A 22,245-nucleotide genomic window follows, 5' to 3' on the forward strand; every position below is an offset into this window, starting at 1 on the left:
ATGTTAAAAATTCTCATCTTCTAACCCCTATAACTTTTTTATTTTTCCACATACGGGCCGGTATCAGGACTCATTTTTTTTGCGCCGTGTTCTGAAGTTTTTACCGGTACCATTTTTGTATTGATCGATCTTTTTGATCGCTTTTTATTCATTTTTTCATGATATAAAAAGTGACCAAAAATACACTGAGATACTGGGTATTTTGGACTTTGGATTTTTTTTGCGCGTACGCCATTGACCGTGCGATTTAATTAATGATATATTTTTATAGTTCGGACATTTTCGCACGCGGCGATACCACATATGTTTATTTTTACTTTTATTTACACAGTTTTTTTTTATGGGAAAAGGGGGGTGATTCAAATTTTTATTAGGGAAGGGGTTAAATGACCTTTGTTAACTTTTTTTTCACTTTTTTTTGCACTGTTGTCGCTCCCATAGGGACCTATAACACTGCACACACTGATCTCTTATGCTGATCCCTGCAAAGCCATAGCTTTGCATGGATCAGTCAGATAGGGGCTTGATTGCTCAAGCCTGTCGCCGCGGAGACAGGACGCTGCGGAGACAGGTAAGGAGACCTCCGCCTGCATCCCAGCTGATCGGAACCTCGCAATTTTATCGCGATGTCCCGATCAGCCCGACTGAGCTGCCGGGAAGCGTTTACTTTCGTTTTCAGACGCAGCGGTCAACTTTGATCGCTGCGTCTGAAGGGTTAACAGCACGCTACACAACAATCGATGCCGCGTGCTGTTAGCCCAGGGTCTCGGCTATGATTAGCAGACTGGACCGACCCGGTGTGATGTGGGGTCACGGCGTGACCCCAGTTTAAACACCGGAACCGGGCGTACAGGTACGTCCTTAAGGAGTTAAAGGGGCACTCCACTGGCAAACTTTTTCTTTTTTTTTTTTAATCAACTGGATCCAGAAAGTTAAACAGATTTGTAAATTACTTCTATTAACAAAATCTTAATCCTTCTAGTACTTATAAGCTTCTGCATGCTCCACAGGAAGTTCTTTTCTTTTTGGATTTCTTTTCTGCCTGACCACAGTGCTCTCTGCTGACACCTCTGTCCATTTTAGGAACTGTCCAGAGTAGAGGCAAATCCCCATAGCAAACCTCTCCTGCTATGGACAGCTCCTGACATGGACAGAGGTGTTAGCAGAGAGCACTGTGGTCAGACAGAAAGGAAATTCTAAAAGAAAAGAACTTCCTGTGGAGCATACAGAAGCTGATAAGTACTGGAAGGATTAATATTTTTTAATTTAAGTAATTTACAAATGACAGTTTAACTTTCTATCATCAGTTGATTTTAAACAAAATGTTTTCCAGTGGAGTACTCCTTTAATATCTGGAGAGGAACAAGATGATTTAAGTCAGAATATTCCATTCATAGCAACAAGATTTTGAAGACAAACTGCAGTACTAGTAGCAAAAGCTGCGCGGTCATTAAGTCAGGGACAGTAAAGCTGTAGTTTACTGTTGTTTATCTGCAAAACCGTGAGGCTGCTAACAAAATAGTTGAAAACCATGCCTTCCTATTGTGGACTTGGTTTTAGCTACATGAAGCCAGCCACTCCATGGGGCCTCACCCTATTGTCTAATGTCAGATACAGGAACCTGTCATTAGCCTCCCACCCCCAAAATCCTACAATAATCTGACGTAACAGTAGAGGACTAAAGGGAAATATTGGGTGACAACAGGTTTTTCATCAATGCAATGGTGGGTGCTCTGTAAAGACAAACCTTCTAAAACAAGCACATTTAGTAAGGATTCTTATCCACTACAACATCTACATATTAATTGAGGGTTTTGATCTACTACAACATCTGCACATTTAGGGGGAGATTTATCAAAACCTGTGCAGAGGAAGAGTGGTGCAGTTGCCCATAGCAACCAATCAGATTGCTTCTTTCATTTTCCACAGGCCTCTTTAGAGGCCTGTGGAAAATGAAAGAAGCAATCTGATTGGTTGCTATGGACAACTGCACCACTCTTCCTCTGCACAGGTTTTGATAAATCTCCCCCTTAGTGATTCACACCCACTACAATATCTTAGTGAGAATATGAGTGACATTTAGAATTAAATATACACAAAATGATGAATGTTGTGAAAAAACATCCACAAATACCCATGTATCCCTGGTCTATGGCAAGTGATACTGCTTTTACCTCAGCAGTAGATTGAGGTAACTGACGGTGCCAATCACTGACTGAGCTTTGGAAGACTCTGGGAAAGCTAAGTTCAGCAAAGACTGGCCCACAGACAGGGGCACCCTTATACCGGAGGGTACGAGGAAGGTAAATTAAAGCTTTTATTGTTTTACTAGCACTGTTCCTACCTAAACCTTCCTACCTAAACCATGTCCCAACCTCCTATCCCAACTTCATATCCCGTCCTTATATTTGGCCTTGAATCAAAACAAAAAGGTACAAAAATAAAAGGGGGTGTGACTTGTGGAAGAAGCAAGCCGTATAGACGCAGTCACCCAGAGATGCAGAGTGAAGCTTGGGGAGTAAGGTGGGGCTGAGCTGTGATGAGGAGATTGTCGTTAAAGGACCTATGATGACTTCAGTAGGGAGAACTGAGCTGTGGTAAAGAGATTGTGATTGAAGGGCCTGTGATGTGGATGTATCTGTAAAAAAATTATGTTTTTGGCCTTAATCCGAAACAAAACAAGGGCCGAAAATAGAAGGGGGTGAGGCTTGTGGGAGGGATGTGGCATGCATAGAGGGTGTGGCTTACAAGCTGGACCAACACACTCAACTAAAGATTCCGAGCTGAGCTTGTGGAGTAAGGTGGGGTTGAGTTGTGGTTGAAGAACATGTGACAATGTGAGTAGGAGGGGTGGGTCAGGGATCGGTCTTCATACTGAATCCTCGTGGAAGAGAAAAAGTAACAATGACGCTCTCGTACTCCTATCCGTCCTCATATCCCGACCTCATATACTGACCCCCTCACTAACTATCTGACATCAGGAAGTTAAAATGTTCTGCAGCCTGAAAGTAATGTGACCAGGAGATTTACCAGAAGTCCCATAGACTTTCATGGAACTTGAGACAAAAAAACTAAAAACCCTACCTTCACAAATGGGAATAGGTGAGGATTGATTTAACTATATTTTTAGTTGACACATAAGTAACGTGTGTACCAAGTTTCATCAAAATCTCCAACTATTTGGAAGTTTATGCTGGAACATACATACACACACTGGGGGACACATATCATTATTTGTGTATGTTGGAAGCAGTTTACCCCTTTTGCCGAATTCTAAATTATGCGCAGATGCGCTAAATTTATCAATTAAGTGCAATGAGTTTCATATATTACGGGTAAATATAATAATCTCCTCATACCTCCACTCTTTGAAAAATGAAATCGATGATTTAGAGCACCTTGCTACATACAGTCCAAGATGGCTTATATTTGCATAAAAAATATGGTAATTGCGCAAGATTTCTGCGGGTAAATGAAATGTATGCAGTTAATAAATTCGTGCGTACTAAATATGTCACTCCAAGGTACACCGAAACATACACATCTGGAGCAAATGCTCCACCAGAATGTACGCAAAAAAGACGCCAAAAAACTGCTTGCGCAAAAATTTTAACACAAAACGGGTAACATTTTTGATACATGTCCCCCACTGAGTTTTATAGAGATAGATAGATTTGTGATAGATAGGCAGATAGATAGCTAAGGCAGTCTGGACACATTAGTTAAAAAAAATTTTTCATCAGACAATCCCTTTATGGTTTAAAGGAGAACTCCGGAATATAAAAATTGTTCCCCATAGTGCCAGCAGTAAAAAAAATAAAGATGTACATACCTTCCTCCGCTCCCCCGGGGCCTCCGGTAACCGTCTCCAGTCTCCGCCGTGATTCTCTTCCTGGTTGCTGGTGGTCGGCGAGTCATACTGCACTCAGCCAATCACCAGCCGCAGCGAAGTCCGACTCGGCCGGCGATAGGCTGAGCGGCAGTGTGAGAACGCTTCAGGACACAAAATTCTTCGCTACACCGGCACCTGCTGCCGGGGCCGAAAACATCACACTGCCGTTATCGCCGGCCGAGTCGGGACTTCACTGCGGCTGGTGATTGGCTGAGCACAGTAAGGGGAGCGGAGGAAGGTATGTACATCTTTATTTTTTTACTGCCGGCAGTATGGGGGACAATTTTTATATTCCGGAGTTCTCCTTTAAGGCAATTTTTAGCAACAAAATCTTGAATTTAATGTAAATCTAAATATGTTTTGCAGATGAAACTAGCCTGTGTTTTTATTTAATAGCTCTGAAAAAATGCATTTACTATGCAGATTTCTTGACAGCTACCCTCCAGATTTGCACACAGCATCCCCTCCCATTGACAGCTGTAGGCATTAGTGGAGGTCAGATAGATGACAGAGGAAGAACTCTCTCCTACTGCAAAGAAGTTTAAATGGGTGACCTTTCTTGCCATACACAAAGTACCACTAAAGAATGGTGAGACATTTCTCTGCTTTGAAAAAAAACATCAGTTGCATTAATAACACAGAATAGAGTGGCTAAAGGAAAGAAAATTCCACATAGTAATACATTTTGTACATATTTATAACATTTTAACAACTTCATATTAATTCCAATGGGTTTCATATGTTAGGGGACCAGGTATTTACCAGCAGGATTGTTCTACCCCTAAAGCTGTCATATCACAGAAAAAAAAACTTATATGTTATTCACTAGGTCATGCAGATTCTTTACATGGCTTTGTCCAACCTAAAGCACAGGCAGGGACAATGTCCTGTAAGTGAGGGTGGGCTAGCACTCCTCCATACTCTCTCCTGTCTGATAGTACTCCTCCATACTCTCTCCTGTCTGATAGCACTCCTCCATACTCTCTCCTGTCTGATAGTACTCCTCCATACTCTCTCCTGTCTGATAGCACTCCTCCATACTCTCTCCTGTCTGATAGTACTCCTCCATACTCTCTCCTGTCTGATAGCACTCCTCCATACTCTCTCCTGTCTGATAGCACTCCTCTGTGCTCTCTCCTGTCTGATAGCACTCCTCCATACTCTCTCCTGTCTGATAGCACTCCTCCATACTCTCTCCTGTCTGATAGCACTCCTCTGTGCTCTCTCCTGTCTGAGAGGACACTTCTCTGCTCTCTCCTGTCTAATAGGACTCCTCTGTGCTCTCTCCTCTCTGATAGGACACTTCTGTGCTCTCTCCTGTCTGATAGTACTTCTCTGTGCTCTCTCCTGTCTGATAGCACTCCTCCATACTCTCTCCTGTCTGATAGCACTCCTCCATACTCTCTCCTGTCTGATAGGACTCCTCTGTGCTCTCTCCTGTCTTATAGCCCTCCTCTGTGCTCTCTCCTGTCTGATAGCACTCCTCTGTGCTCTCTCCTCTCTGATAGGACACTTCTGTGCTCTCTCCTGTCTGATAGTACTTCTCTGTGCTCTCTCCTTTCTAATAGGACTCCTCTGTGCTCTCTCCTGTCTGACAGGACTCCTCTGTGCTCTCTCCTTTCTGATAGGACTCCTCTGTGCTCTCTCCTGTCTGACAGGACTCCTCTGTGCTCTCTTCTGTCTAATAGCACTCCTCTGTGCTCTCTCCTGTCTGATAGCACTCATCTGTGCTCTCTCCTATCTGATAGGACAGGAGAGAGCACAGAGGAGTGCTATCAGACAGAGGAGTTTTAGCCTACCCTCACTTATTGGACTTTGTCTATGCAGACTTCAACTTGGACAAAGCCATGATTCTAAAAGACATGATTTCTATAAAAAGGAAATACATTTTTTTTTTATTAAGTATATTAGTAAGGTTAATGTTTTGCCAAGATGTACAACATCTAAAATGTTTTTGAATTTGACAGTGCCCATATAAGCATTACATGTCTAAAAGGCAGGCCTAAAGTGTAAAAGTAGTATCACCCACCCCCACTAGAACAAGAGACAGCCCCAAAATGTAGAAAATAGCACGACCAAAAAGTCAGTGTTGGCATACAAACTGATCAGATCAGAGCATATGTGTTTAATGTGGGATCTAGCCCAGATTAAACACATAACAACTAGGCATGTCCCGATACCATTTTTTTTAAGACCGAGTACGAGTACCGATACTTTAATTCTAGTACTCGCCGATACCAAGTACGAGTACTTTTATTTTAAAGCGAATCTGACACTAGGGTGACGCGGTTTCTGGCTCTGCTTACCGTGCCGATATGTGGGTCCTTGTTGTGTACAATGGAGGCGGCTGCTGTAGTATGAGCCAAGATTTCTCTCTTCTCCATTGGACAGAACAGGAAATTTGCATTGGCGGCAAGAATGATGACTGATGACCACATGGTGAGCAGCGGTAGAAATCAGGTCGCCTGCACTATCTACCTATAAATTCAAGTTAGTGCAGATGACTCTGCTTTAAGATTGTTTTTAATAGTAGGTAGTATCCCCCTGCAGACATTAGTAGCAGCCTCCCTTGTAGACAGCTGCCCCCCTTGTAGACAGCAGCCCCCCCTATAGACTGCAGGCCCCCCCCCGTAAACAGCAGCCCCCCTCCCCCGTTTAGACAGCAGCAGGGCCCTCCGTTAAGACAGCAGCAGCCCCCCCCCCCCCGTTTAGACAGCGGCAGGCATACCCCCCCCCCCCCCCGTTTAGACAGCGGCAGGGCCCCCCCCCCCCGTTTAGACAGCAGCAGCAGGGCCCCTCTTTAGACAGCAGCAACAGGGCCCCCTTTAGACAGCAGCAACAGGGCCCCCCTTTAGACAGCAGCAGCAGGGCCCCCCTTTAGACAGCAGCAGCAGGGCCCCCCTTTAGACAGCAAGCCCCCCTGTAGACATTAGCAGCAGCACACAGCTCACCTGCGGCTGTCCTCCGTCTGGTGCTACCACTCCACTGCCCCGTTCTTCCGTCCTCCCGGTCCGCATCATGGCCTCCTTTGGAGGAGCATGTGACATATACGTCACTCCGCTTCCTCCGTAGCGTTACACTGGGCGCAGGGGAGGAGGCGGAGTGACGTGTGTATGTCACATGCTCCTCCATGGAACACTATGAAGCGGACCGGAGGACCGGAGAGCGGGGCAGTGGAGCGGCAGCAGGTATCGGACAGGGTATCGGGGACATTAAACGAGTCCCCGATACCATGTAAATGGCTAGTATCGGCCCCGATACTAGTATCGGTATCGGGACATCCCTAATAACAACATATAGGTTAGAGAAGGTACCTAATTGGCAATATAGGTATATGTACAACAGTAGCAATAAACATAAAACAGAATAAGATAGAAGAATCAAAACAAACCAGCCCCAGAGCTATGAAGGGAAATGCAAGGCCCCCAAGGTATCCTGTAGAGCTTTTGTACTTTACCACTTGGTCAGTCTAAGGCTGCTTTCTCACTATAAAAATGCACCCGTTATGAACGCCCGTTATAAAAAGAGGGGAAATACAAAATCACTAACAGCTATTAGAAAATCCCATTATAGTCTATGGGATTTTTTTAATAGCCGTTTTAACCCGTTATTAATAACGGCCGTTATTTTGTGACGGGCGATAGTAATGGGAGAATTAGTGCATGCACTATTTCTCCCGTTCAATTGCTGTCACAAAATAACGGCCGTATAACTGCCGATCTCCTCTCTTTTTATAACGGGCGTTCATAACGAGTGCATTTTTATAGTGTGAAAGCACCCTAAACAGTTGAACCATATCTGCTATTTCTGCCTCTATATAATGTGCAACAATAAATGTTTTCCACTTATCCAAAAACTTCTTTGTGCCTGTGTTTATATTACTTCTGGTGTAAATCTTGTCAGCCCCACAATACAGCTTCAATTGAGAGACCAGGAAATGGATGTCCGGGGACTAGCAGACAGCAAAGAATAAAAGAGGCAACTGATTTCTACAATGGAGGACTATATGTATCATTTAAAGGTACCTTGGGGGCCTTAAGTTGCCAGATTTAGTCTCTAGGGGTCGTAGCCAATGTAACAAAACAGCTTGTGGTGTGAGAGGAACCGTGAAGCCCCAATAGGTCTTTCTATTAACCAGAACCTTAGACTAGTTTTGGACCGTCCGTGAAGGTGCAGGTCAATACACCATGCCACAAATAAGTTAACTGCTGGGAACACTTTGGACATTCAGTCATTCTATCTAATGTAAGGGAAGACAGAATATTAAAACCAACGATAGTAAAAGGCATGAAAGACGGCACTCACCATCCAGGGTAATGCTTTATTCACGCAGTGTAACCATAACAGGTACAGACAGGTCTGGTGATGTGAGGATGGTGGCAACCGGAACAGGCCGACTGGAAGAAGTGCGTGATACGCATGAAACGGCCTGTTCCGGTTGCCCCCATCCTTACATCGCCAGACCTGCCTGTACCTGTTATGGTTACACTGCGTGATTAAAGCATTACCCTGAATGGTGAGTACCATCTCTCATGTCTTTTACTTTCGTTGGATATTATTGCTATTTAGGCTGAGCACCACCTGACCAGTTGTCCATTGGTCAGCTTGGACTATCCCTTATACCGTGCTAACTCGACACTTAATGACGTCAGTGCCGGACTTGTACCTCTATTCCTGCAGAATGTTAAAACCATGTCTCTCCCCAGCATTAGTTGATAATGCACTGCCATCCCTGAAGAATGCAGTCATTGATGTCCTAATCAGGAATCCAGGAGCTCTATGATTCAAATTAAGTGCCTGAGGCACCCTTCAAAAAGGAATCACAGAGGGCATTATATAAGAGTGAAATGGAGGTCTTACGAGAAAGAGCGTACCAGTAATATCATCTAGGGGATTGATAGAGGCTTCTTTGTCTAGATTAAATCCAGGGGTCAAGTCCTGGAAAAAAAGTGAGGGAACTCACCCATGATTTCCTCCCAAGGGCTGGTCCTGCAGGACTTCTGCTAATGGGAACAGTGTTCCTGTTGTGGAAAAAGTGAAGGAACTCAGTTCCCACGCGTTCCTGCAGGACTTGACCACTGATTAAATCCCTCTGTTCTGATGCTCACTAATTCTGACATCCACTACTCAGGAAAGGCTGTGTCCAGAAGTAAGCACTGAACCCACCCTCATTCACCATGCTTTTGCTTCCTCCCTGAGTCTGCTGTCCTGTGCTGGGTATCTTCATCTAATAACTGCAAATTGCTCTGTAACGCCTCCTCTCTGTTTTTATGCTGCAGTCTGATAGACAGGAGCAATAGTCCAACCCGCATTTCCTGGACTTTGTCCCAACCTGTGCTTCAGCTGGGACAAAGATGATGCTGCAGCCAGACAGGACCATGTTCTGGATAGTATGGGGACCGCTAGTGGTCTATTTTTTTAAGTATATCATAAAGGTTAATGTTTTGCCAAGATGTATAACATATAAAATGATTTTGACTGTGACAGTATCCATTTAACTCCTTCTATGACGCGGCTCAGGAGTTGAGCCTGCGTCATAGCGGGGTGGTCCTGGTGACTATCAGCCGCTGGGACCTGTGTCTTATGCTTAACACCACCGATCACAGTGATGCCCAGCATTAACCCCATAGACGCCGCAATCAAAGTTGATTGCAGCGTCTAAAATGAAAGTTAAACAGTTGTGGAAGCTCAGCGGAGCTGATGGGGACCAACGCAGTGGAACCACGGTGTCCTGATCAGCTGAGAGGATGGCGGGAGGGCCCTTACCTGCCTTCTCGCTGCCCGATTGATGATCTGATGCTCCATCCAGCCATGGCAGTCTGGAGCAGCAGAGCTCTGATAACGCTGATTTTAACCTCTTCAGGACACAGGGCGTATGGATACGCCCTGCATTCCGAGTCCTTAAGGACCGAGGGCGTATCCATACATCATTCAGCAGGCACCCTGGCACATCGCCCAGGGTGGTCCTGAGACAATTCAGACATGCGATTTTCTCCAATTCCGGGCTGATCGGGTCTCTGGTGACCCGATCACCCAGAAAATAGGGCTGATCGGAGTTGTCAGCAACAGCCCCGATCAGCCTAAAGGATTGGAGTGAGATCGCAAAGCTGCGATCTACTCCTATCCCCTGCCATTACTCAGAACGGAGTTCTGACCAATGGCAGCGCAGGACAGGGGGCTGCCATGGCAACCCCCCGTTCTGCCCGCCCCTGGATGTCGAGGGGTTCTGGGAAGAAGATGGAGGCCGTACCTGCAGGAGAAGATGCCTGGGGACCTGGGATCTTCGCTGGAGCCTGCAGGATCCTGATTAGGTAGGAAATCGACAGGGGGGGGAGGTAATTGAAAGTGAAAGTAAATCGATCTTTACTGTGGCAACCACTAGGGGGGCCAAACTGCAACTCCCAGCATGCCCAGAGAGCCAAAGGCTGTCTGGGCATGCTGGGAGTTGTAGTTTTGCAACAGCTGGAGGGTCACAGTTTGGAGATCACAGTGTCCAGTGTACAGTGGTGCCCAAACAGTAGCCCTCCAGATGTTGCCAAACTACAACTCTCAGCATGCCTCGACTGCCCAGGCATGCTGGGAGTTGTAGTTCTGTAACATATGTCCCTTCAGATTTAGCAATTTCCATGACATTTTTGAAAATTGCTGCTCTACTTTGAAGCCCTCTAATTTTTTCAAAAAGCAAAAGTATGTCCATTTTATGATGCCAACATAAAGTGGACATATTGTGTTTGTGAAGAAAAATAAAATTTATTTGGAATATCCATTTTCCTTACAATTAGAGAGCTTCAAAGTTAGAAAAATTCAAAATTTTCATGAAATTTTGGGATTTTTCATCAAAAAAGGATGCAATTAATGCCGAAAATTTACCACCAAAATAAAGTAGAATATGTCACGAAAAAACTATCTCAGAATCAGAATATTCGGTAAAAGCATTTTCGCGTTCTTAATTTGTAAAGTGACGGTGGTCAGAATTGCGAAAAAGGGCTCAGTCCTTAAGGTGAAAAAGGGCTGCGTCCTTAAAGGAGTAGTCCAGTGGTGATTCAGTGGTGAGCAACTTATCCCCTATCATAAGGATAGGGGATAAGTTGCAGATCGCGGGGGGTCCGACCGCTGGGGCCCCCTGCGATCTCCTGTACGGAGCCCCAACAGCCCGCTGGAAGGGGGCGTGTCGACCTCCGCACGAGGCGGCGGCCGACACGCCCCCTCAATACAACTCTATGGCAGAGCCGAAGCGCTGCCTTCGGCAATCTCCGGCTCTGCCATAGAGATGTATTGAGGGGGCGTGTCGGCCGCCGCCTCGTGCGGGGGTCGACACCCGCTATCTCGGCGGAGAGCCGGGGCCCCGTACAGAGAGATCGCAGGGGGCCCCAGCGGTCGGACCCCCCGCGATCTCAAACTTATCCCCTATCCTTAGGATAGGGGATAAGTTTTTCACCACTGGACTACCCCTTTAAGGGGTTAATCACCCCCTTTTACCATTCAAAAAAAATATGTAAACAAAAATAAACATATGTGGTATCACCGTATACGTGTATAAGTCCGAACTATAAAAGTATACCGTCAATCACTTAAGGACTCAGGGTGTACCTGTACGCCCTGAGTCTGCTCCCGTTCTATAATGTGGGGCCACACATCATAGCAGGTTGGGCCCTGCCTGTAACAACCCGTGGCTATTAACCCTTTAGTGAAGGTAAACTACTCCTGGCTAGCTCAGTCGGCTGTTAGGGACCGCCGCGGCGAAATCGCAGCGTCCTGAACAGCTGGAACACACAAGAAGGGCCCCATACCTTCCTCCTGTGTGTCAAATCGCCGAATTACTGCTCAGTGCCTGAGATCCAGGCATGAGCAGTCAAGCAGCACAATCACTGATCAATGTCATGCTATAAGATAACAATGATCAATGTAAAAGATCAGTGTGTGCAGTGTTATAGCCTCCTATGGGAGCTATAACATTGAAAAAAAAGTGAAAAAAAAAAGTTAATAAAGATCATTTAACCCTTTCCCTAATAAAAGTTAGAATCACCCCCCTTTTCCCATTAAAAAAAAAGTGTAAATAAAAATAAACATATGTGGTATTGCCGCGTGTGGAAATGTCCGAATTATAAAAATATATCGTTAATGAAACCGCACAGACAAAAAATTCCAAAGTCTAAAATGGCGTATTTTTGGTCACTTTTATATAATGAAAAAATGAATAAAAGCGATCAAAAAGTCCGATCAATACAAAAATGGTACCGATAAAAAAAATTGAAAGAGTTATGATTTTTTAAAGGTAAGGAGGAAAAAATGTAAGTGGAAAAACCCTGAGTCCTTAAGGGGTTAATTAAACCGCACAGTCAATGGCGTATACATAGAAAATACCAAAGACCAAAATTGCATATTTTGGGTACTAATAAAACCTAGAGATCAAGGCTTTAAAAATGAGCCCTCACACATCCCCATATACAAAGAAATAAAAAAAAGTTAAAGGGGTACTCTGGTGGAAAACTTTTTTTTTTTTAATCAACTGGTGCCAGAAAGTTAAACAGATTTGTAAATTACTTCTATAAAAAAAAAAATCTTAATCCTTCCAGTACTTATTAGCTGCTGAATACTACAGAGGAAATTCTTTTCTTTTTGGAGCACAGAGCTCTCTGCTGACATCATGACCACAGTGCTCTCTGCTGACATCTCTGTCCATTTTAGGAACTGTCCAGAGCAGCATATTGTTTTCTATGGGCATTTTCTCCTACTCTGGACAGTTCTTAAAATGGACAGAGGTGTCAGCAGAGAGCACTGTGGTCATGATGTCAGCAGAGAGCCCTGTGTTCCAAAAAGAAAATAATTTCCTCTGTAGTATTCAGTAACTAATAATTACTGGAAGCTGCCAAAACTTACAAAATGGTGAGTTTTTTTTTATTTTATTTTGTCCCACAAAGAATTTTTTTTTTTTGTTACACCGTAGTTTTTGTGGTTAAATGATTGAAGCCATTGCAAAGTAAAATTGTTTGCGCAAAAAACATGCCCTCATATAGGTCTGTAGATGGAAAACTAAAAGCATTATGATTTTTAGAAGGTGTGGAGGAAAAACATACATAAGTGCAAAAATGAAAAAACCCTGAGTCCTAAAGGGGTTAAGCATTACTGTTCCAGTGGCTTCCTCTGCAGCTTATTGACTAACTGCCTCAGCTGTCTTTCCGACTGAACTTTAGGGAGGTGTCACCTACTACTGCAGCCCTCCCTATTAGGGCTGGGCGGTATACTGCTTCATACCGAATACCGAAATTTTTGTGCTGCACGATATGAATTTGAACCCATACCGCAATACCGGTTTGGCCCCTCCCCCTTGGGAATGAATTAATTATCAGCCCATCGGGGTACTACTCACACATGTCACCCGCAAGCGCTGCCCTCCTCGTCCTCCTGTTTGTTGCGGCCACCGGTGCTGACACTCTATACCAGTGGTCTTCAACCTCCAGATGTTGCAAAACTACAACTCCCAGCATGCCCGGACAGCCGTTGGCTGTCCGGGCATGCTGGGAGTTGTAGTTTTGCAACATCTGGAGGTCCGCAGGTTGGAGACCACTGCTCTATACTGTATCCTTATGCCCGGGCTGCAAAAGGTAAAAAAAATAAACTTTAACTCACCTTCCCCCGTCGGTCCGGACCAGCTTCCCAGGGAATGGAACGTCGGACAGCCGTCCGTCTATCACCAGCCGCAGCGAAGTTCCGCCTCGGCCGGTGATAGGTTGAGCGCACTTTCATGTAAGGAGCCTATGTGATAGGCTGACGGCTGTCCGACGTTCCCTTCCCCAGCGTAAGGCCGATGTCGTAACATGCGTTAGTTTTATTTTTGTTTACCTTTTGCAGCCCCGGGCCTAGGGATACAGTATAGGGATACAGTATAGAGTGTCAGCGCCGGCGGCCGCAACAAACAGGGGGACGAGGAGAGCAGCGCTTGCGGGTGACGTGAGTAGTACCCCGATGGGGACAGTGCAGCGCTGGGCTAATAATACATTTTGGGGGAGGGGGGGAATACCGTTATATACTGTGGAACTGTGATAAGTTACAAAAATACTGCGATACACATATTTGGCCATACCGCCCAGCTCTAGTCCCTATCACTGATGGGAATCACATCCCACTTCTTTTCATGGCCCAGACAGCAGCCTCATAGGTCAGGAAGCTGTGAAGCTTCACACACTTTATTGGTTACAGCCCAGCACACATTTAGCTGACTGATGTCCCTTCTGCTTCAACAGGTTTCTCTCTCCGACCACTGTGCCAAAGCCACTTCTTACACAGGCAAGGGACGTTGATGTCTCTACAACATACAAGAGCCTACACTTCTCTGCTTTGCAGGAAACACATCCACTCCATGGGGTAGATTTATCAAAACCTGTGCAGAGGAAGAGTGGTGCAGTTGCCCATAGCAACCAATCAGATCGCTTCTTTCATTTTCCACAGGCCTGTGGAAAATGAAAGAAGCAATCTGATTGGTTGCTATGGGCAACTGCACCACTCTTCCTCTGCACAGGTTTTGATAAATCTCCCCCCATGTGAGCATGAGGACTTACCCACAAAATGGCCACGTGATCCTATCCACACCGGCTACAGTCACCCAGTATGATCCCCATGCTAGCCCCAGCCCGTCACCCATCATGGTGCTCAGGGGACAACTTCCCAGTCATTATTATGTTATAAAACCGCAGAAACAACAACATAATATTTACACTGCATAAAGAATATTCTACACAACATAACCATGTCTGCAACATCTTCTGCAAACTTGAACTTGTCAGCATTGAGGGGGTATTCCACTGGAATTTTTTATTTTTATTTTTTTTTTAAATCAACTGGTTCCAGAAAGTTAAACAGATTTGTAAATTACTTCTATTTAAAAATCTTAACCCTTACAGTACTTATCAGCTGCAGTATGTTCCAGAGGATGTTCTTTTCTTTTTGAATTTCCTTTCTGTCACAACCTCAGTGCTCTCTGCTGACACCTCTGTCCATGTCAGGAACTGTCTGGAGCAGAAGCAAATTCCCATAGTAAACCTCTCCGGCTCTGGACAGTTCCTAAAATAGACAGAGGTGTCAGCAGAGAGCACTGTGGTCAGACAGAAAGGAAACTAAAAAAGAAAAGAACTTCCTGTGGAGCATATAGCAGCTGAAAAGTTTTTTTTTTTAATCAGAAGAGAACCATTTGTTTTATCTTTCATTGAAGACTCAATACATTCTGGAGCAGATTGGCAGTCATAGTACAGAGCTGGCACCGTATTTATAGCACAAAGGTGGTGGCAGATTGGTTCTGTGGTTCTAGTTTAGGGCTGTCAGAGAACTCTGTGGTTATGGTACATTACTCAGAAGACAGACAATGTTATTGTAGAATATAAAACAGGCTGACCAGGATAGGAATAATGAATAAGTATAATTGTCAAAGAAACTCATAGAAAACAAATATACAGTATAATGGATGGCAGGCCATCATAGTAGTAGTTATGCTCCATTGCTTTGTAACAGTAGCAGTAGTAATGGTCATGAATGGTTGTTTTCTATTTAAGCAAGGCGCCAGGCAAGTAATGATCAGCAATGTGATCCACTCGCCAGGAGATCAGCAGAAGCAAGGGTGCCAAAGATCCACTGTTACGGATCACTTTATATTATATTACCAGCTGGTCACTAATGTGACCACTAAACCCTAAATTTACCATCCACCATAATTATAAAACTTAACTTTTAATGTCTCATGAAGATTTAAAAACAGTTCCACCAAAACACTCAATTTGTAAAAATGTTTTCTGTGCTTGCTACGTATTTCCGTACTAGAGAGTATTGTGGCTGCAGTCCACTTCTTTATTTGACTTTGTTTTTAGAGTGTGCTGGAAATCTTTAAAATCACTGACGCATAGCCCGACGGGCCAAAAAATAGACATGAATATTCTATTACGACTATTTACCCCAATACTTCACCCTTGTGCAAACCAATTTCATTGTGTGATTGAATGATCTTTATTGCCCTTCTGCTTCCCACACATTTCTATTCTCTCTCCTGTCAGCCTCAGAATGTTCTATTGGTTGTGTCAGTACTAATGTAAAACACAATATTATCTTCTTTAATTGATCCAAGTACATTTAGTACATCCCAGAGCTAATGCCAGCCTTTCAATGTCCACACTTAATGGTATGGTAAATGCTGTTTTCAGCAGAATGAATCGGTAGAGTACCATTAGCAAACTGACTGATGTGATGAAGCAGTGCTTAAAGGGGTACTCCGGCTCTAAGGCATCTTCTCCCCTATCCAAAGGGGAAAAGATACTTGACCGCCACTGGGGACCCCCGTGATCTTCCATGCCGCACCCCGTTAGAATCAGCCCCCGGAGCGTGCTCGCTCCGGGTCTGATTACTAGCAATCACAGGGACGGAGCATAGTGACGTCACAGCTTCGCCCCCGTGTGATGTCACGGCTCCGCCCCCTCAATGCAAGCCTATGGAGGGGGCGTGACATGTGTCACGCCCCCTCCATAGGCTTGCATTGAGGGGCGGAGCCGTGACGTCACTATGCTCCGTCCCTGTGATCGCTAGTAATCAGACCCGGAGCGAGCACGCTCCGGGGGCTGATTCTAACGGGGTGCGGCCTGGAACATCACGGGGGTCCCCAGCGGCAGGACCCCCATGGTCAGGCATCTTATCCCCTATACTTTGAATAGGGGATAAGATTTCTTAGCGCCAGAGTACCCCTTTAACTTGGTAGAACGTTTGAATGACAATATAAAAGTACATTATACTGTATAGACTAGGTATTCCATTCATTCAACTTACCAACTAATACTATGTATCACCCTTAATGTACTGCATGTGGTGCAAATATCTTGTAAGCAAGCAGTTACAGGAATTAAAACAAAAGCATTGACATTTTGCAATCTAAAAGCAAAGTGGAAGTTGACATAATAAGTATAAGGTTGTAATATTATACAGGGCACTTGTGGTGCCACAGGGTTGCAAGGATTACCTGATCACTTTGTGACACCAGGGCACCATTAGCCCAATACACGATCTGAGGTTGGAGACAGCTTCTCCAGATACAGGGAGTAAAGAAAAACAACGGGGGCGGGTTACGGATAACTGCCTTTTACTGAGCAGGGTGCAGATGGTGATACACAGACAGTATGGTGCCGAGTGGACATAGTGGGATTTGAACCCAAGGCCCCAGCACTGCAAGTCAGCAGTGCTAACCTCTGAGCCACCATGCTACCCTTACCATACCTCTAATATGCACGGTTGCTAAAATGAACAGAGATGTCAGCAGAGAGTACCAGAAAAATTAGGCATGTACACATGGCTCAAAAATTTGGTATTGTTGCAGCCGCAGCTGTAGCAGCGCCCAGAAAAATTGTGGCAGCATAAAAAGTGCAGCACCAGAGGCTAGAAAAATTAGGCATGTACACATGGCTGAAATATAAGAACAAGCGCATATCCAAGAGTCCAGAAGACTCTATAATGTAGGACGGAGAAACAGACAAAGAAATTCTTTTCTAAATAAAATTTTTCATCAAATAATGAAACAGAGTTCTTCCTTCTCTGTATTTTACTTTTGAAAATTTAAGTTAAAAAAAATCACACGCAACAAGCGTTCCTTTGTGTAATGGTTAGTACTCTTGAAAATTCAAGTTTAAATTATCATAAAGTCCAGAAGACTCTATAATGCAGGACGGTGAAAAACACTAAGAAATCCTTTTCAAAATAAAAGGGTCCCTCAACAGGCATGACAGCATGAAAGACCCCATTTGCACAAGGTTGGATGCCGAGCTACTCATGTCCCGTTCCTCGTCCTCACTGATGTCAGGAAAGGTATCATCTTCTTCCCCCCAGCCACGTACAACACCACGGGAACCAGATAGGTGACAATGAGCACCCTGGGATGCCTGTTGTGGTTGGTCTTCCTCCTCCTCTTCAAAGCCACATTCCTCCTCTGACTCCTCTTCCTCAAAATCCTCTTCCAGCGTTGCCGCAGGTCCAGCAAGCGATGCTGATAAGGCTGTTTCTGGTGGTGATGGTGTCCCCAACTCTTCCTCTTCACGCTCATCTGCTGCCTGATCCAGCACTCTTCGCAGGGCACGCTCCAGGAAGAAAACAAACGCTATGATGTCGCTGATGGTGCCTTCGGTGAGACTGACTAGGTTTGTCACCTCCTCACCTCACTAGGTTTGTCAAGCCTACAGGCATTGCGCATGAGCCTCCAGTAACGTGGCAAAAAGATTCCCTTCTCCTCAGATGATGTCCTAGTACCCCAGTCATACCAATATTCATTGACGGCTTTTTCTTGTTTGAGCAGGCGGTCGAACATTAGGATTGTTGAATTCCAACGTGTCGGGCTGTCGCAAATCAAGTGCCTCACTGGCATGTTGTTTCGCCGCTGGATATCTGACAAATGCGCCATGGCCGTGTAGGAACGCCTGAAATGGCCACACACCTTCCTGGACTGCTTCAGGACATCCTGTAAACCTGTGTACTTATGCACAAAGCGTTGTACAATCAGATTACACACATGTGCCATGCACGGCACATGTGTCAACTTGCCCAACCTCAATGCCGCCAACAAATTTGTTCCGTTGTCACAAACCACCTTGCCAATCTCCAGTTGGTGCGGAGTCAGCCACTGGTCCACCTGTGCGTTCAGGGCCGACAGGAGCTCTGGTGCGGTGTGACTCTCCGCTTTGAGGCCAGTCAACCCCAAGATGGCGTGACACTGCCGTAACCGGGATGTGAAATAGCACCTGGGGAGCTGGGGGGGGGGGGGGGGGGGGTGCCGGTGATGTGGAGCAAGACGCAGCAGTGGAAAAGGACTCGGCCGAGGAATTTATGGAAGAGGATGGAGTAGGAGGAGTAGAGGAGGTGGCAGCAGGCCTGCCTGCAAGTCGTGGCGGTGTCACCAACTCCTCTGCAGAGCCACGCATTCCATGCTTGGCAGCCGTCACCAGGTTTACCCAATGTGCAGTGTAGGTGATATACCTGCCCTGACCATGCTTTGCAGACCAGGTATCAGTGGTCAGATGGACCCTTGCCCCTACACTGTGTGCCAGACATGCTATAATTTCCTTTTGCACAATGGAGTAAAGGTTAGGGATTGCCTTTTGTGCAAAAAAATTTCGTCCGGGTACCTTCCACTGCGGTGTCCCAATGGTTACAAATTTTTTAAAGGCCTCAGACTCAACCAGCTTGTATGGTAAAAGCTGGCGGGCTAGCAGTTCCGACAAGCCAGCTGTCAGATGCCTGGCTAGGGGGTGACTTTGAGACATTGGCTTCTTGTGCTCAAACATCTCCTTGACAGACACCTGACTGTGGGCAGATGAGCAGGAACTGCTCAAGGCTAGAGACGGAGAGGTGGATGGTTGATAGGGGGGCAAGGAGGGCAGCAGTGGTTGACCTGGCTGAAGATGCTGGACCAGGAAGAGGATGGTGGCTTTGAGTTTGTGTGCTGCTTGTACTGACGTGTTAATCCCATACGCGTTTGTGACGTGACATCATGTGCCTTCGCAAAGCAGTTGTGCCTAGATGGGTGTTGGACTTCTCACGACTCAGTTTCTTCTGGCACAGGTTGCAAATTGCCTCGCTGTTGTCAGAGGCAGACACACAAAAAAAAATGCCACACTGCTGAGCTCTGCGATGACGGCATTCTGGTGGTGGCAACAGCATGCGTTGATTGGCGTCCCGTCTGGATGACCCCGGGGGCAGATGCATGCTGTCTGACTGTGCCACTAGCTCCTTGCGACGACCTCCCCCTGCTTCCAACTCGTCTCCTCCTCCTCTCTGTCTCCCCATCTGAACTTTCCCCCTCTTCTTCTCTTCTAGCGGGTACCCACGTGGCATCCATGGACACATCGTCATCATCAACACCTTCACCACTATCTGACACCTCAAGAATGGATGCAGCAGCGGGTGCAACATCATCATCTGACTGAGACATATCCCTGTTAACTACATCCTCTGGCAATAATGGTTGCGCATCACTCATGTCTTCAAACTGATGTGTAAATAACTCCTCTGACGGATCAAGTAAAGCTGCTGCGGTGCTAGTGTTGGTGGTGGCGGCAGGCGGGCAAGTAGTAGCATGAGAGGTGCCCGAAGCTAAGCTAGAGGAGGAGAAGGATTGTGCGTCGAGGTTCCGAGCGGAAGCTGTAGAAGATTGGGTGTCTTGTGATAGCCAGTAAACTAAGTCCCCAGAACTTTGAGGGTTCAGGGTACGTGGCCACTGAACACTGGCCATTCTAGGGCCAAAGGGAATCCCAGCACAGCGACGTCCCCTGTTGGGTGGCCTTCCTCTGCCTGTAATTTTTTTGGGATAAATTTGCACAAGTGTCACACCAAATGTGATTTGCACTAGGGTGACACAATTTGCCCTGCAGGCAAAAAAAACTGGCAACTGTGACGTGAACTGACAGTGATGACTGGTTTTATTTAACAGCCAAAAAAGGTATTTTTGGACTGTGTCTGTGATTATATTTATTGAATTTTCTAATTTTATAAACAATGAGACAAAACCAGTAGGGACAATCCCCCGTCAAATTTAATAAGGTGCAGAGACATATCAAAAAGAAGGTAATTACATAAAAGAAAAAGGACAATACATTCTGCATGGGCCCCTACAGCCGGCAGTCCCTAAGAATAGTATACAAATGGTATAGGGCTTAGAAAACTATTATTGGCAAAACTCTAATAAAACCACAAAAAAGGAAAAATCATGTTAATTGACAACATTTTTTGGGGGCAAACAAGCCACATTATTCTCCCAACAGATGCAATTATGTGCCCTTAAAGTGCAAATGGTGTCCTACCGTCACATGCTTGGCTTAAAGGCATCCTTTTTTTGCAGTCCCAATGATATTAAAAAGGGTTGTTTAATATTTTTTTATTAACTTAGATTATTAACTGTTACCTTTTTAATCCATCTGTATAAAAAACATATATTGTACAATGTGGTATACTTTTTTTAGTGGCAGTCTATGTCTGATATTCAGAATACAACTATTACGATATGTCTGCTTATAATTTCAATGTAATTTATTTCATATGATCCAAACTAATGTAATCACAGGTCACAGTGTAAGTTTAGACCTAACCAAGTCTGTGTCATTCTAGATACCTTGATATGGAAGCACAGCCAATTTTTGGATATCACAAATTTGGGTGCCAAAAATTGTGTAGTAACCGATCAGATACAAAATCTCATTTTTCAAAGGCCCTGTGGAAATGTCAACCTGGTTGGTTGCCATGGACAAAAACCTACCTTTTACTTTTGCACCCTTTTCTCCTTTCTTAAGTTACTATAGTCAGAAAAGTAAGAGTTACATTACAAATTTAACTCTGGGGTTAAGTCTGGGGAAACATAAAAATACCCCACATACTTACCTCCCTTGCTCCCACTACTGCCATTCTCCCAGAGTCAGCCTCTTAGCAAAGAGCTTGCTGTCCTTGGGGTAGGCGCGTGCACTGTTCACTCAGCACCAGAGGTGTGACAACGCTGTGGCGACTGATAGGCTGAGCAGGTATTACACACACTAACCGCATACACAGCAAACACTGTGCAGTGGGAACTGCTTTGAGAGAATGGCAGCGGTGGCAGAAGCATGGAAGATAAGTATATGGTTTTCCATGTTCCCCCTCGGCTCTGCCCATAAAAGAAAACAGCTTGGAATACTCCTTTATGCTATGTAGACAGGTTTTTTACGTCTGTAAATGCTATCTAATTTTCAGTAGTTTGCTGCTGATTACATATTATATATAAAGTTTAGCTGCACTTTTTTACTTCTTAAGTGAGTATATACAGTAATCTATTCTGAGCAATTAACGTGATTTTGTAGAATGTGTGCCTCCTCTTCATTGATCTTAAGTTCATCTTCTTAGGATTTTCAGGAAATGTGAATATTCCGCTACGCAAGGCTAACTTCAAACTGTTTTTAAAAGCAATTAATCTAGGAAGAAAAATAAAGTGACAAAAAGTCTTCAGGAGTCCTCCTGTACATGGTCATATTATAGATGTATATTGTACCAATCCATAATAAAGCACCCTTAGACTTCTCATAGCCAATACTGTACACCTTTTTCTTGTGAATTTATGCAGAACCATGTTATCTTTCAAAGCATGCAGTACCATATGGGTGTCTGTAGTACAAAGCCTTCGGAAAGGGGATAAGTTATAGATCCTGGGGGGTCCGATTGCTGGGACCCCCACAATCTCCTGTACGGGGCTGTGGCAGTCCACCAGAAGGGGGCGTTCCATCCCTGCATGGCGTGGCAGCCAACACGCCCCTCCATGTATCCCATAGAGATACATGAGGGGGCGTGCCTGCCTTGGCTTCCTGCTGGGGATG

General features: G+C 45.1%; 1 long non-coding RNA gene across 1 annotated transcript; it reads left to right on the plus strand.

The window, feature by feature from the left end:
- The first annotated feature begins 2,045 nt into the window (after nt 1-2,045).
- Nucleotides 2,046-21,941, plus strand: LOC130362711 (uncharacterized). Its single transcript, XR_008891531.1, has 4 exons — nt 2,046-2,303; nt 4,328-4,481; nt 7,796-7,913; nt 21,779-21,941. It is a non-coding gene; the product is annotated as an uncharacterized LOC130362711 (long non-coding RNA).
- Nucleotides 21,942-22,245: the final 304 nt, after the last annotated feature.

The sequence above is a fragment of the Hyla sarda genome, chromosome 3 (assembly GCF_029499605.1).
Source record: "Hyla sarda isolate aHylSar1 chromosome 3, aHylSar1.hap1, whole genome shotgun sequence".
Classification (NCBI taxonomy): Eukaryota; Metazoa; Chordata; class Amphibia; order Anura; family Hylidae; genus Hyla; species Hyla sarda.